We start from the raw sequence: 16059 nt of genomic DNA, 5'->3' as shown, positions 1-16059 counted from the left end.
TCAGACTTAACAACAGCATTGTCAGAGGACTTGGAGCAAACATGGCTGCATTCTTGGCCACAAAATGATACTTGTTGTAGGAAGACGAATTGTCAAGAAAAACCTGTAAAGGAAAATAGCACAATAAATGCAATTTAATAATATTGGCTGGTACTATTTACAATCTATATTAACGACTTGGAAGAAGGGACTGAGTGTAACATAGCCAAGTTTGCTGATGATACAAAGATGGGAGGAAAAGCAATGTGTGAGGAGGACACAAAAAATCTGCAAAAGGACATAGACAGGCTAAGTGAGTGGGCAAAAATTTGGCAGATGGAATATAATTTTGGAAAGTGTGTGGTCATGCACTTTGGCGGAAAAAATCAAAGAGCAAATTATTATTTAAATGGAGAAAGATTGCAAAGTGCCGCAGTACAGCGGGACCTGGGGGTACGTGTGCATGACGCACAAAAGGATAGTATGCAGGTACAGCAAGTGATCAGGAAGGCCAATGGTATCTTGGCCTTTATTGCAAAGGGGATGGAGTATAAAAGCAGGGAAGTCTTACTACAACTATACAAGGTATTGGTGAGGCCACACCTGGAATACTACGTGCAGTTTTGGTTTCCATATTTACGAAAGGATATACTTGCTTTGGAGGCAGTTCAGAGAAGGTTCACTAGGTTGATTCCAAGGATGAGGGGGTTGACTTATGAGGAAAGGTTGAGTAGGTTGGGCCTCTACTCATTGGAATTCAGAAGAATGAGAGGTGATCTTATCGAAACGTATAAGATGATGAGGGGGCTTGACAAGGTGGATGCAGAGAGGATGTTTCCACTGACGGGGGAGACTAGAACTAGAGGGCACGATCTTAGAATAAGTGGCCGCCCATTTAAAACAGAGATGAGGAGAAATTTCTTCTCTGAGGGTTGTAAATCTGTGGAATTTGCTGCCTCAGAGAGCTATGGAAGCTGGGATATTGAATAAATTTAAGACCGAAATAGACAGTTTCTTAAACAATAAGGGGATAAGGGGTTATGGGGAGCGGCCGGGAAGTGGAGCTGAGTCCATGATCAGATCAGCCATGACCTTATTGAATGGTGGAGCATGCTCGAGGGGCCGTATGGCCTACTCCTGTTCCTATTTCTTATGTTCTTATGTTATGAGAATTTGAATTTTTATATCTTAGGAAGAAAGGCTCATGGGACCTATAGTGTAGTCTGTGCCACTATAATTTGGAAACAAATCCCATTATGTAAAAATTTTAATGCATCACTTTCTGTATCAAGTATTAAAACATGTTCCCTTACTCTATGATCGGATAAATTACAGATTTTATTATCCTTTCTTTAGTGTCTGGAGACATGCAGTGGGTAGATAGTCGCTCGTCCAATGTAGATGGAGACTCTGTCCTAGAATAGTTATCATTGGATTGTGAATTGCTATCTTTCCTAGTCCAAGATAGTGATCCTGGAGCTCCAAAATGATTTAAAATTTAGTAGTAGCCAACACTACTCTGTATCTGAGACCCACTGGCCAGACTACAGCAAGCTGTCAGTGACTGAATTACCAATGCTGATCTAGAGCTGAACCTAGCAGGATTAATTATGGCTTGTGATAATTTCCTCATTCTGATTTTCCTTCCTTTCCTGTTTAATTTTTGTTCTAAATATCCCTTCTCCAGACCACCCAACTTGGAGCTGGCTGCTAATTTAGGGATTCAGTGGTTTGAGCACTCATCCTCGCTACCATTTCATAAATGCTGATACATCAGATGACACTGCCTGGCTTCCATTCCAAATCTTGGGGTTTACTCATATAATTATGAAGATTTCAAAATTCTAGCCAGTCAATTTACTGGAGAAGCATTTGAATCATATTACTTCATTATGTTAAAAACTACCTCAAGTCCAGATTTTTGAGTCTAATTAGCAGTCAGCCAATGTAGTTAAGAAGCATCTGAAGTGTTGTTTATGAGGTATTGTAGAGCCACAATAAATAGTTCCTGCCAAAACTGAGATTTCCTCTGTTGTCTCAGTGTAGTGAAATTGTAAAGATGTTCTTTGGCAAAACAATTTTGCTATATCTAGTGCACAGAGGAAATCTCCTCCATTGTACCTCATGAAGAGATCAGATGCAACAGATGCTTCCCCACAATGAGGTATAGGGGTAAAGAACCTATAGGCTGGGTATCTCCTGATAGCTGACTCCAGAATATCCTTTGTTGACACTTCATTTCAGGTCACTTACCTACTTTATTGATCAGAGAATGGTTTGAAGGACCAAAAAAGGGAGAAAAAAATCTTTATAGTTTTTCCAGATTAAAGTAATTGCTTTACTGTATAAATGTCTCTGCCCCAGCACTGCTCTGAAAGAATAGTCTGTTGAGACACAGGTATGATCCATTTATGAGTTGATTCATAAAGCAGTAACTGAGTTGTGAGGTTTGTTTTCCAGCCTTCATTTGAACCTTATCGAGATCCCAGTCACCATTCCTGTCCAAACCCCAAACTCCTGACCCCCATTCCACTGTCTTCACTGCCCAGCCCCAATCACCTAACCCCTCCCCCTCCCAACCCCCATGTTCCCGGTCACCCATTCTTCTTGCCTCCAAGCCTCAATCATCCTCTCCCCCAATTCCTACCTTTCTCCCCCCCCCAGCCCCCACCCCAGATGCCTGGCTGTTACTCCATTAGCCAGTCTGGTTTCATCATCATCATCATCATAGGCAGTCCCTTGGAATCGAGGAAGAGGTGCTTCCACTCTAAAAATGAGTCCTTATGTGGCTGAACAGTCCAATACAAGAACCACAATCCCTGTCACAGGTGGGACAGTTAGTCGTTGAGGGAAGGGGTGGGTGGGACAGGTTTGCTGCACGCTCTTTCCGCTACCTGCGCTTGATTTCTGCATGCTCTCGGCGATGAGACTCGAGGTGCTCAGCACCTTCCCGGATGCACTTCCTCCACTTAGGGCGGTCTTTGGCCAGGGACTCCCAGGTGTCAGTGGGAATGTTGCACTTTATCAGGGAGGCTTTGAGGATGTCCTTGTAATGTTTCCTCTGCCCTCGTTTGGCCCGTTTGCCGTGAAGGAGTTCCGAGCAGAGCGCTTGCTTTGGGTTTCTCATGTCTGACATGCGAACAATGTGGCCTGCCCAGCGGAGCTGATCAAGTGTGGTCAGTACTTCAATGCTGGGGATGTTGGCCTGGTGAGGACGCTAACAGTGGTGCGTCTGTCCTCCCAGGGGATTTTGTAGGATCTTGCGGAGACATCGTTGGTGGTATTTCTCCAGCGACATGAGGTGTCTACTGTACATGGTCCATGTCTCTGAGCCATACAGGAGGGCGGGTATTACTACAGCCCTATAGACCATGAGCTTGGTGGCAGATTTGAGGGCCTGGTCTTCAAACACTCTTTTCCTCAGGTGGCTGAAGGCTGGAGGCGGTGTTGAATCTCGTCGTCAATGTCTGCTCTTGTTGATAAGAGGCTCCCGAGGTATGGGAAATGGTCTACATTGTCCAGGGCTGCGTCGTGGATCTTGATGACTGGGGGGGGGGGGGGAGGGGGGGGGCGAGGACAGGCTGGTGGAGGACCTTTGTCTTACGGATGTTTAGCGTAAGGCCCATGCTTTCGTACACCTCAGTAAATACGTTGACGATAACTTGGAGTTCAGCCTCTCTATGTGTGCAGATGCAGGCATCATCCGCGTACTGTAGCACGACGACAGAGGTTGGGGTGGTCTTGGACCTGGCCTGGAGACGACGAAGGTTGAACAGGTTCCCACTAGTTCTGTAGTTTAGTTCCACTCCAGCGGGGAGCTTGTTGACTGTGAGGTGGAGCATGACAGCGAGGAAGATTGAGAAGAGGGTTAGGGCGATGACACAGGCCTGTTTGACCTCGGTCCGGATGTGGATTGGGTCTGTAATGGATCCATTGGTCCATTGGTAAGGATCACGGCCTGCATGTTGTCATAGAGCAGGCGGAGGATGGTGATGAACTTTTGGGGGCATCCGAAACGGAGGAGGACGCTCCATAGACCCTCGCGGTTGATAGTGTCAAAGGCCTTTGTAAGGTTGAAGGCCATGTATAAGGCTGGTGCTGTTCCCTGCATTTTTCTTGCAGCTGTCGCGCTGTAAAAATCATGTCCGTTGTGCCCCATAGGGGATGAAATCTGCACCATGACTCCAGGAGGAGCTCCTCAGCCACAGTGAGAAGACAGTTGAGGAGGACTCTAGCCACCCCTAAGTGGGGACCGGCTCTCTGCAGTGGCGGGGTCACTGAACCAGAGACTTCCCTGTGATATCTGGACAATCTGGAGAGGAGTGGGGGGTTGGCAACCCTAACAATACCTCTCCAGTCCTTGATTTGCTCAACCACTTCTTCATCTCCACCTTTGATGACTTTGTATCCAACAAAACCTTCACCAACTCCCATCCCAGTCGTTTCGGTACGGGCTCCAGCTTTGCTCCCTCAAGTGCAAGAGGCAAGGCGTGGGCATTTCTAGTGCATAACGTGCTTAGCCATTCATCACCAAAACTGGTTGGACCACGTCAAGCTCTATTGGGCCTCCCTCTCCTCTGTCAAAACCATTCACTGCTCCAGGATCATCCTGGAGAGCAAAGACTTGACGATTACCAACCGTCTCTTTAAACTCCTCACCTCTAACAAGTGTGAGGAGCTCATGGACTTATTTATCACCAAAATAGAGATCATCCATTCGGCTGCTTCCCTCTCTTTTCTCTTTCCCACCAAGCCCTGTCAGTAAATCCCTCGTTTTGCTCCCATTTTCTCCACTCTTGCCCATTGACCCCATTTCTACTAAGCTGCTGACCACCCAATTCCCTTCCTGGTCCCCATGCTAGCTGACATTCTAAATAGTCCCCTGTGCTCAGGCTCTGCCACTCACTTTGAAAACCACCATTATCAACTCCCTCTTCAAAAAATCTACCTGTGACGCTTCCGTCTTTGCAAACCACTGCCCCATTTCCAACATTCCCTTCCCTTGCAAAATTCTGAACCATTTTGTTGCTTCCCAAATCTGTACCCATTTCTCCTGCAATTCTCAGTTTGAATGTCTCCAATTAGGTTGCTGCCCCTCCCACAGCACTGAAATGGCCCGAACTAATGCCATGAACGGCATTCTTTGTGACCGTGACCATGGTGCATTATTCCTCCTCCATGCCCTTGTGCTCTCTGCAGCCTTTAACTACACCATCCTCCTCCAATTCCTCTGCTTTGTAATGGGACTGCTCTCACTTGTTCCATTCTTACCTATACGATGTGTAGTCAGAACCTCTCCAGAAATGGCTTCTCTACCCACTCAATTACCTTACCTCCAAAGTCCCCGAAGGATTTATCTTTGTCCCTCCCTCCTCTTTTTCATCTACATGCTGCCCCTTGGCAACATCATCCACAAACATGGGGTCAGCTTCCACGTGTAAGCTGATGACACCCAGCTCTACCTGTCTCATAGAAACATAGAAAATAGGTGCAGGAGTAGGCCATTCGGCCCTTCGAGCCTGCACCGCCATTCAATGAGTTCATGGCTGAACATGCAACTTCAGTACCCCATTCCTGCTTTCTCGCCATACCCCTTGATCCCTGCTAGTAGTAAAGACTACATCTAACTCCTTTTTGAATATATTTAGTGAATTGGCCTCAACAACTTCCTGTGGTAGAGAATTCCACAGGTTCACCACTCTCTGGGTGAAGAAGTTTCTCCTCATCTCGGTCCTAAATGGCTTACCCCTTATCCTTAGACTGTAATCCCTGGTTCTGGACATCCCCAACATTGGGAACATTCTTCTTGCATCTAACCTGTCTAAACCCGTCAGAATTTTAAACGTTTCTATGAGATCCCCTCTCATTCTTCTGAACTCCAGTGAATACAAGCCCAGTTGATCCAGTCTTTCTTGATAGGTCAGTCCCGCCATCCCAGGAATCAGTCTGGTGAACCTTCGCTGCACTCCCTCAATAGCAAGAACGTCCTTCCTCAAGTTAGGAGACCAAAACTATACACAATACTCCAGGTGTGGCCTCACCAAGGCCCTGTACAACTGTAGTAATACCTCCCTGCCCCTGTACTCAAATCCCCTCGCTATGAAGGCCAACATGCCATTTTCTTTCTTAACCACCTGCTGTACCTGTATGCCAACCTTCAATGACTGATGTACCAAGACACCCAGGACTTGTTGCACCTCCCCTTTTCCTAATCTGTCACCATTCAGATAATAGTCTGTCTCTCTGTTTTTACCACCAAAGTGGACAACCTCACATTTATCCACATTATACTTCATCTGCCATGCATTTGCCCACTCACCTAACCTATCCAAGTCGCTCTGCAGCCTCATAGCATCCTCCTCGCAGCTCACACTTCCACCCAACTTAGTGTCATCCGCAAATTTGGAGATACTACATTTAATCCCCTCGTCCAAATCATTAATGTACAATGTAAACAGCTGGGGCCCCAGCACAGAACCTTGCGGTACCCCACTAGTCACTGCCTGTCATTCTGAAAAGTACCCATTTACTCCTACTCTTTGCTTCCTGTCTGCCAACCAGTTCTCAATCCATGTCAGCACACTACCCCCAATCCCATGTGCTTTAACTTTGCACATTAATCTCTTTTGTGGGACCTTGTCGAAAGCCTTCTGAAAGTCCAAATATACCACATCAACTGGTTCTCCCTTGTCCACTCTACTGGAAACATCCTCAAAAAATTCCAGAAGATTTGTCAAGCATGATTTCCCTTTCACAAATCCATGCTGACTTGGACCTATCATGTCACCTCTTTCCAAATGCGCTGCTATGACATCCTTAATAATTGATTCCATCATTTTACCCACTACCGATGTCAGGCTGACTGGTCTATAATTCCCTGTTTTCTCTCTCCCTCCTTTCTTAAAAAGTGGGGTTACATTGGCTACCCTCCACTCCATAGGAACTGATCCAGAGTCTATGGAATGTTGGAAAATGACTGTCAATGCATCCGCTATTTCCAAGGCCACCTCCTTAAGTACTCTGGGATGCAGTCCATCAGGCCCTGGGGATTTATCGGCCTTCAATCCCATCAATTTCCCCAACACAATTTCCCGACTAATAAGGATTTCCCTCAGTTCCTCCTTCTTACTAGACCCTCTGACCCCGTTTATATCTGGAAGGTTGTTTGTGTCCTCCTTAGTGAATACCGAACCAAAGTACTTGTTCAATTGGTCTGCCATTTCTTTGTTCCCTGTTATGACTTCCCCTGATTCTGACTGAAGGGGACCTACGTTTGTCTTTACTAACCTTTTTCTCTTTACATATCTGTAGAAGCTTTTACAGTCCGTCTTAATGTTCCCTGCAAGCTTCCTCTCGTACTCTATTTTCCCTGCTCTAATCAAACCCTTTGTCCTCCTCTGCTGTGTTCTAAATTTCTCCCAGTCCCCGGGTTCGCTGCTATTTCTGGCCAATTTGTATGCCACTTCCTTGGCTTTAATACTATCCCTGATTTCCCTTGATAGCCACGGTTGAGCCACCTTCCCTTTTTTATTTTTACGCCAGACAGGAATGTACAATTGTTGTAGTTCATCCATGCGGTCTCTAAATGTCTGCCATTGCCCATCCACTGTCAACCCCTTAAGTATCATTTGCCAATCTATCCTAGCCAATTCACGCCTCATACCTTCAAAGTTACCCTTCTTTAAGTTCTGGACCATGATCTCTGAATTAACTGTTTCATTCTCCATCCTAATGTAGAATTCCACCATATTATGGTCACTCTTCCCCAAGGGGCCTCGCACAACGAGATTGCTAATTAATCCTCTCTCATTACACAACATCCAGTCTAAGATGGCCTCCCCCCTAGTTGGTTCCTCGACATATTGGTCTAGAAAGCCATCCCTTATGCACTCCAGGAAATCCTCCTCCACCGTATTGCTTCCAGTTTGGTTAGCCCAATCTATGTGCATATTAAAGTCACCCATGATAACTGCTGCACCTTCATTGCATGCACCCCTAATTTCCTGTTTGATGCCCTCCCCAACATCACTACTACTGTTTGGAGGTCTGTACACAACTCCCACTAACGTTTTTTGCCCTTTGGTGTTCTGCAGCTCTACCCATATAGATTCCACATCATCCAAGCTAATGTCCTTCCTAACTATTGCATTAATCTCCTCTTTAACCAGCAATGCTACCCCACCTCCTTTTCCTTTTATTCTATCCTTCCTGAATGTTGAATACCCTTGGATGTTGAGTTCCCAGCCCTGATCATCCTGGAGCCACGTCTCTGTAATCCCAATCACATCATATATGTTAACATGTATTTGCACAATTAATTCATCCACCTTATTACGGATACTCCTTGCATTAAGACACAAAGCCTTCAGGCTTGTTTTTATAACACTATTTGTCCTTTTAGAATTATGATGTAGTGTGGCCCTTTTTGTTTCTTGCCTTTGTTTACTCGGCCTTCCACTATTGCTTTTTACCTTTCTACCATCTGTTTCTGACTCCATATTACTTCACGCTGTCTCGCTGCATAGGTTCCCATCCCCTTGCCAAATTAGTTTAAACACTCCCGAACTGCATTAGCAAATGTTACCCCCAGGACATCAGTTCCAGTCCTGCCCAAGTGTAGACCATCCCTTTTGTTGAGGTCCCACTTCCCCCAGAACTGGTTCCAATGTCCCAGGAATTTGAATCCCTCCCTCTTGCACCACTGCTCAAGCCATGTATTTATTCTAACTATCCTGCTCCCTCTACTCTGATTAGCACGTGGCACTGGTAGCAATCCAGAGATTACTACCTTTGAGGTCCTACTTTTTAATTTAACTCCTAGCTCCCTAAATTCAGCTTGTAGGATCTCTTCCCGCTTCTTACCTATATTGTTGGTACCTACATGTACCACGACAACTGGCTGTTTACCCCCCCCCCCCTCTCCAGAATGCTCTGCAGCCGCTCCGAGACATCCTTGACCCTTGCACCAGGGAGGCAACATCCCATCCTGGAGTCTCAACGCCTCCTGTGCTGTCAAACTTCTTGTCCATCATCCTAGGATTGTCTTAGTAAATATTCTCTTTGACAACATTTCTAAAACAGGACACAATGGGTGGGATTTTCCACTTCATTAATCCTGACACACACCAGGAGTGAATAGCAGGAACTCCCATACCCCAGCCCATGATTATTTCCAATCAAAATGGTTGGAAAATAATGGGCTGGAGATGCAGAATTTTTTGATATATTCCCTTGACACGTGCCAGGAGCAATGAAGTGGAAAGGCCTAGCCAGCATTCTAACTGCAAACGAACCAATAATTTGTACGGCTTACCATTATCTTTGTTTTTGTATTCTGTGCTCCTATTTATAAATCCTAGTATTTCATGTGCTTTTTTTAACAATTTTATCAGCATGTCCTCCCACTTCTAAAGATTTATGTATCATATTTTTCATCTCTTTCCTTCTGTTATTTTCAAAGTTTTACCATTTAGCATATTTGTCCTCTTCCTATTCTTCCATCCAAAAATGTATAATTTCACATTTCTCCACATTAAATTTCATCTGACATCTATCTTCACAATCTACTGACCCGTCTTTCTTCCTGAAGTTGCTTGCAGCCCTCTTCACAGTTAACTTGCATTATCCATCAATTTTGATATTGTTCCCCTGAAAAAAGAAATGGTCCTCACACTAAACCCTGAGAGATAGCACTGTATTCATCCTCCAGTTCAAAAAACATCCATGAAATACTACTCTCTCTTTTCTGTCCTTTAGCCAATTTCCAATACAAGCTGCTACATTCCCTGTAATACCATGTACCTTAATTTTATTAGCAAGTCTCCTATGTTGCACCTTGTCTAACAACTTTGAACATTTTTACTCAGCATCTGCGACATTTCCTTTATCAATACAATCTGTTATTGCCTCAAAGAACTCTACTAAATGGGGGATATATAAGCATGGAATGATATAAGGGCAGTGGCACAAATTTGTAGCAATGAGGACGGTCTGGTCAACCATGTCAAAAGCTACATCGAGGTCAAGTAGGGATAACTCATGTTTGCAGTCACGTAGGATGTAGTCATTAACTGGCACGTGCTCTGCAGACAAATTCACAACAAACAGTACAGCCTGAATGATCATCTTATTAAATTAATGAACTAAATATGGCATTTAATTTGAATAATTTAATACTGAAAGAGGCTGAAGGAGAAAAAGATCTTGGTGTTATTGTGCAGAGAACACTAAAGGTTCAAGACCAATGTAGAAAAAACTGTAGCTAAAGCCAACAAAGTATTGGGTTACATTTATAGAACCATTCAGTATGAATCAAAGGACACCATTTTGTCACTATAATAGGTAGCTGTTCAGACTGTATCTAGAGTACTGTGCCCATTTTTGGTCCCCCCACATGATGAATGATATAGTGGCCTTGGAAAAGATCGAAAAGAGAGCTACTAGAATGGTTCCTAGCTTAAAGAACATCAGCTACACATATAGGCTCAAGGACCTTGGCCTATTTACTTTAGAGCAGCTTGGACTTAGAGATAACCTGATAGAGATCTATAAAATAATTAAAGGACTGGATAGCGCTCCTATTGATAGATTATTCCAGTTTAACGGATTGGGAAGCACCATAGGACACAAGTTTAAACTCAGTAAGAGTAGGCCACACGGAAGAATTTCCCAGCGAATTGAGTGTCTCTGGAATACATAGCCTGTTAGTATGATGGGTGCTGACTCTCTGCATGCCTTCAAGAGGGAGCTGGTCTGGTTCCTGACTCGGGCAGAAATCGCATCATAAAGGAGGTAAGTGTCTTTATAGGTAACACTTGCTCCATGCGATCTCCTGGACTGGTTTTGATCACCTAAGGGGGTTAGAGAGTAATTTTACAGAGTATTTTTTTCTTTATTGGCCCTGGGCTTTTACACTTTTTTTGCCTCTCCAAGGAGATTGGCTGGAGGAGTGGGTGTGAGGTAAGGTGGGGAGGTCTGGGGGAGGGAAGAAGTGTGTAGCCCTGATGATCTGGTCATCATGGTGTGGAGCAGGCTTGATGGACCAACTGCTCTTTTCCTGTTCATCAATTTTGTATGTACTGTTACAGTAACATTTAGAGTTACACTTTCAATGCAGTCTTGAAAAGCATGGCTACCTGGATTTTAATCTCGTATCTGCAAATGCTATTTTCTTTTAAAAGATACCATATTCAAATCCTGGTGGGCACATGACATCACCCAAAAATAGATAATTAATTGTTCATTTGGGAAGATAAAGTAGGTAATAAAGCTGTAAAATTTTTATATTTGCCTATAGACATAATTATTTTCCTTATACCTTGGGTTCATCTTTTATCTTCAATGCTACCAATGTGCCTGTCTGGACTTTCCCTCTTACACTTGTCTTTGATCCTCCCTACCCATATGCCTCCCTTTGTTCCCCGTCAGGCCCGACTTGTTCAATGTGTCTGTATATGTTTCTGTTTCCCTGACACTCCCAGCTGTCAAATATTAGGGCTGGGATTCAGCACTACTCGCTTTCCTCCCTGAGAAAGCTGAGGAACGGAGGCTAATCCAGCCTCCAAGCACAAATAAAAGTTCTCCATTTGAAGCTATACATATAGTCTTATGTGGTTAAAACAGTCTATTTCAGTGTTTTTTGATTATAAAGAACCACTTGAAGTGGACAAGTTTCCAGTATCCAAGTTATATAGATTTATACCAAAATCCAACCTACATTTACTGATATAAATCAGTATCAATTATGCATGCCAAATCAGTGCTATTTTTAACCAAATTCATTCCCCTCTCCTCTTGAGGGTTAGGTTTCATTGCTAGTGTCAGTTTTGAGCACAGGCCTCCATAAACTGTAGGTTTCTCCACATGCAGATTCTTGCACCTACCCCCACATTGACTGCCTTCCTCTCTAATTGCAGTATAAACGCTGCAGAACAATTTGGATGTACACATATATCATTTTTGTGAGCAAGTACAAATAAATAAAACTTGCATCTCACCTGGAATATAAATAAGATGGCTGCATTTAATCTGACTGTACAGGAATTAATCATCATCATAGGCGGTCCCTCGTATCGAGGATGACTTGCTTCCACACCAAAAAGGGATGAGTTCACCGGTGTTTCAATGAAGAACCTAAAATTCCAGGTCCCGAACGACATGTTGAAGGGTGGAAGATGCCTGTGCGTGGATTTTTTTAACGTGTGGTGGCCATTGCACATCAGCCACCACACAGGCTTGACAGAGCTAGGTCCAGTGGCAAGGATTAATCAAGACGACTGGAGATCAGCTCTACATGGACCTAGTGTGCACACATATCGCAGTGTGGGCTGGCCCATGCTGCCCCTAGGCCCTCGCCTCTCCTGGGCCCCGATCACGGAATACAACAACTTGTGTTTATATAGCACCTTTAGCATAGTAAAACATCCCAAGGTGCTTCACAGCAGTGTAATCAGACAGAATTTGACACGAGCCACATAGAATCATAGAATACTACAGCGCAGAAGGAGGCCATTCAGCCCATCAAGTCTGCGCCGGCTCTTTCAAAGAGCAATCCAATTAGTTCCATTTGCTCGCTCTTTCTCCACATTTCAGCAATTTTTTTCTCCAAGTTTTTATTCAATTCCCATTTGAAGGTTACTATTGAATCTATTTCCACCACCCTATCAGGCAGTGCATTCCAAATCTGTGCTGTAAACTTCTAGGATTCTTAACTTCTATAGCACTATTTGGTTAAATAGGAAAAACCGCGCATGCATGGCATTTTGAATGGGCCGCGCAGCCCTCTTAAAGGGGCCGCACACCACAGTCCAGATTACAGCATTGGGTTGAATTTAAAATAGAACCTGCATCTGGACTAAGTGTTCACTTAACAGAAGTGAATGGAATCTTACACATTGGTCAACCACCTTTAGATATGGTCATGGACTGGTTATTGTGATTACGCTGAAGGCACATCAAATACCACTTGAATTGAACAGTCACTTCTCTTAAAAGAACTGTCGTTCACATTGCAAATGCAACATTAACTATGTTAACCTCATCATCATCATCATAGGCAGTCCCTCGTATCGATAATGACTTGCTTCCACACCAAAAAGGGATGAGTTCACAGGTGTTTCAGTGAAGGACCTAAAATTCCTAGCAAGTCAGTGATAGGCAGCTCTCCTGATATTATAGTGGGTAAAGGCACTACCTGGTGTAGTACCATGCTAAACAGAAAGTACCAGGTTTGATTCCCAGTTGCTTAAATTAACTGATCTCAGATGAGATGCTACAATTACCTCAACACTCCAGGGCTTTAGAGAGAGGAAAAAATGTCAAGGGTCCTGCTCATCATTTCTCTCCAGTGATTCCTGTTGGAAAGTGCACATGTGAAAATTGGGTTGATGCATGAGAATTAGCTGTTATGTCATGTATGGTCAAATAACCCACTGGCACTTGTGCAAGGTACTGGATAGTTGCCAGTCTTTGTGGAATCATCCCCTACCAAGGATCAGTGGCCTTTACAAGAGGCGGGGTGAAATTGACTTGTCATTAATTGTGTTCTGTAATGACCATGTGATAGCACTGTCTATGTCCAGACTTTACACAGAAGGAAATATCTATTAGTATACAATAATTTCTATTAGTACTGCAAGTGCATCAGTGTATTTCTGATCTTGAAATTACACTTAATATTTATATATGTGTATCAGTAACAAACATTTAGAAAAGAAGACAACAAGCAAATCCACAACAAGTGGTCCTGCACTATTAAATTACTAGGAAGTCAGTTACTCTATCTTCAATTCATTCCCTCTGGTACCCCAGATTACCTCATCTCCAACTCTTATACTGGAGATTGCCATTACCTTGCCTCCAATTAAGTAATTAAGTCATAGTTAGTATATATCATCCAACTCCAGATATCTATCTCTCCATATCTATATCTCCAATTTACTCCAGACTTACTTTCATTTGCAAATCACTCACACCAGATTCTACATCACTATTGCCAACTGAATGACTTCAGATATAATCAGATATTTCTAAATTACTGAGGATACCATATCATTATTCTACCTCTGACTCTATCAGATAAACTCTTGGTTATATTTTCCTGTTTGCTAATTTTACTGAAAATGTAGAAATATATATACCTACTATTTTGCTAAAATTAGATAACATATATCCCCAATTATTGTATGTCCCTGACTCACTCAATTAACTAACCTCGGTTGTCACCTGACAACCTCCTTGTTATATCTCTCACTCATTTGGTTAACCCTGCAGTTATTCTTTCCCCAAGTCATTCTGGTAACTTTGAGGTTATTAAGTTACTGGCTCACTTTGGTAACATCACAATTACTAAAAATGCATCATTCCCTTGATCTATATTTTATAGTTGGCACACCCTACTTCGTTTGGATGATCTGGAACACTGGATATGTACTTTGATTCCTGGATCATGAAATAACCATTCACTAGCAAATAATGCGTTATACATGAACCCAAGTCCATAGAATGTTGTAACAATCTTTAATCATGATAATTAGACACAGCCCAATAATGTGATGAGGTTGGATCTAATGGTTTATTATCAGATGTTTATACTTCAGTTGACTGCCAATTTATTTGGTTTAATTTATGTCCATTTGAACTACTGGACTTGTAGGTGCACTGTTGCTTTTGTTTCAATTATAAAGAACGAACTGTTAACAAAACCCACAAATATGAAACCAGTAGGCTGTGAGGCTGCTGAGTCTTGGTTTCCCATTCCTCTTCCCTCATCATCATGTTTGAAATTATTTTTGTCAATCCCTGTTCTCCAGTCTATTACTATACTGTAAAGGGAACACAGGCAACCTTAAGTGCTGTGCCCTCTGAGTTGACCTTCTCTAGGAGGAAGTACCTAGTCTTTGCTCTCTTGTCCTGAGGAAAGCTACATCGCATGATTCAGTAGTGCAATATATTAGTACACCAGCATTCTGCCTTGTCTACATTGCAGACTTTAAGATAATATTCAGTGTAATCTTCAAGCAGAAGGTTATCTGTGACCTATATTCAAATATTTTGGTCAGAACAAGAATATATTTCATAAAACATTTATTTTCATTGTTAACTTAAGATTTCTCATGAACTGTGCTCATTATTGGTCATTTTGTTCTTCTTTTATTAAGGCCTCTCTTTTTTTAAAGTGCCAAATACCTGGCTGACAATCTCTCTAATTAGAGCAGACAGGGAAACAATTCAAACCCCAGCCTAATTAGCAATGGAATCAACAACAATTTTCCTAATATCTTGGAGAATGTTGCCCTCTTAATTATTTATCAGAAAATATAAAAGGTTTGTTCTTCAGCAGGATTTGATACGTTGAGTATCACTATAACCACATAAAAATTAGCTTTTTGCCATTTCATTTCAACAGTTCAGTTTTTCAAATTATACTAAAGACATCTAGTGGCAATTGATGAGAATTGCTCTAATAGTCCAAAAAACTGAAATCGCTGTTAAGCCTAGAATGCTAAAATGTGTTTAACACCTGCTTCTAAATATTAGAAAAGTAACATCCAGTAAAGTGTATTTTAATAATGTGTACCCATTAGATGTTTACTCTGTAGCCAGGACAATTCTACTAGATAAAATTTTGAATATACATACATATATGTATATATTAAAACTTCTCAATTTGATTTTAGCATTGCAAGTAATTCCATCCTCATGCCCTCCTGTAAAATATGAGGATGTTATTCTGCAGTTACACCATAATATTTAATCAATGGAATGTCTGCACTAATGTAATGCAACTGTCAATAACAGTGTAGTCATTCTGACCAGGTTTATTCCCAGTATCATGGAATACCATGAATTAATGGTAAGTGTCAATTAAAATATATGCGCGAGTGTAGTTTACACTTGGAGTCCAGATTTCCATAAAATATTGAAACTGTACTTCTGCTGTTTCACATTACCTGGATAAAATGACTAGGTCACATTGTTGGTTTGTGCTCATACATTATTCTACATATTATCATCATCAGTAGTCCCTCGAAATCGAGGAAGACTTGCTTCCACTCTAAAAATCAGTACAAATTATAGTAA

At 42.5% G+C, this 16059-nt stretch overlaps 1 protein-coding gene across 4 annotated transcripts in view; it reads left to right on the top strand.

The window, feature by feature from the left end:
• Window positions 1-16059, top strand: part of wnt5b (wingless-type MMTV integration site family, member 5b) — a 140859-nt gene that overhangs the window by 44782 nt on the left and 80018 nt on the right. The gene's annotated exons all lie outside the window — the stretch shown is intronic.

This window comes from Pristiophorus japonicus, chromosome 15 (assembly GCF_044704955.1).
Source record: "Pristiophorus japonicus isolate sPriJap1 chromosome 15, sPriJap1.hap1, whole genome shotgun sequence".
Taxonomy (NCBI): domain Eukaryota; kingdom Metazoa; phylum Chordata; class Chondrichthyes; family Pristiophoridae; genus Pristiophorus; species Pristiophorus japonicus.
The sequence above is the reverse complement of the archived record's forward strand: the minus strand, read 5'-3'. Positions and strand labels throughout refer to the sequence as shown.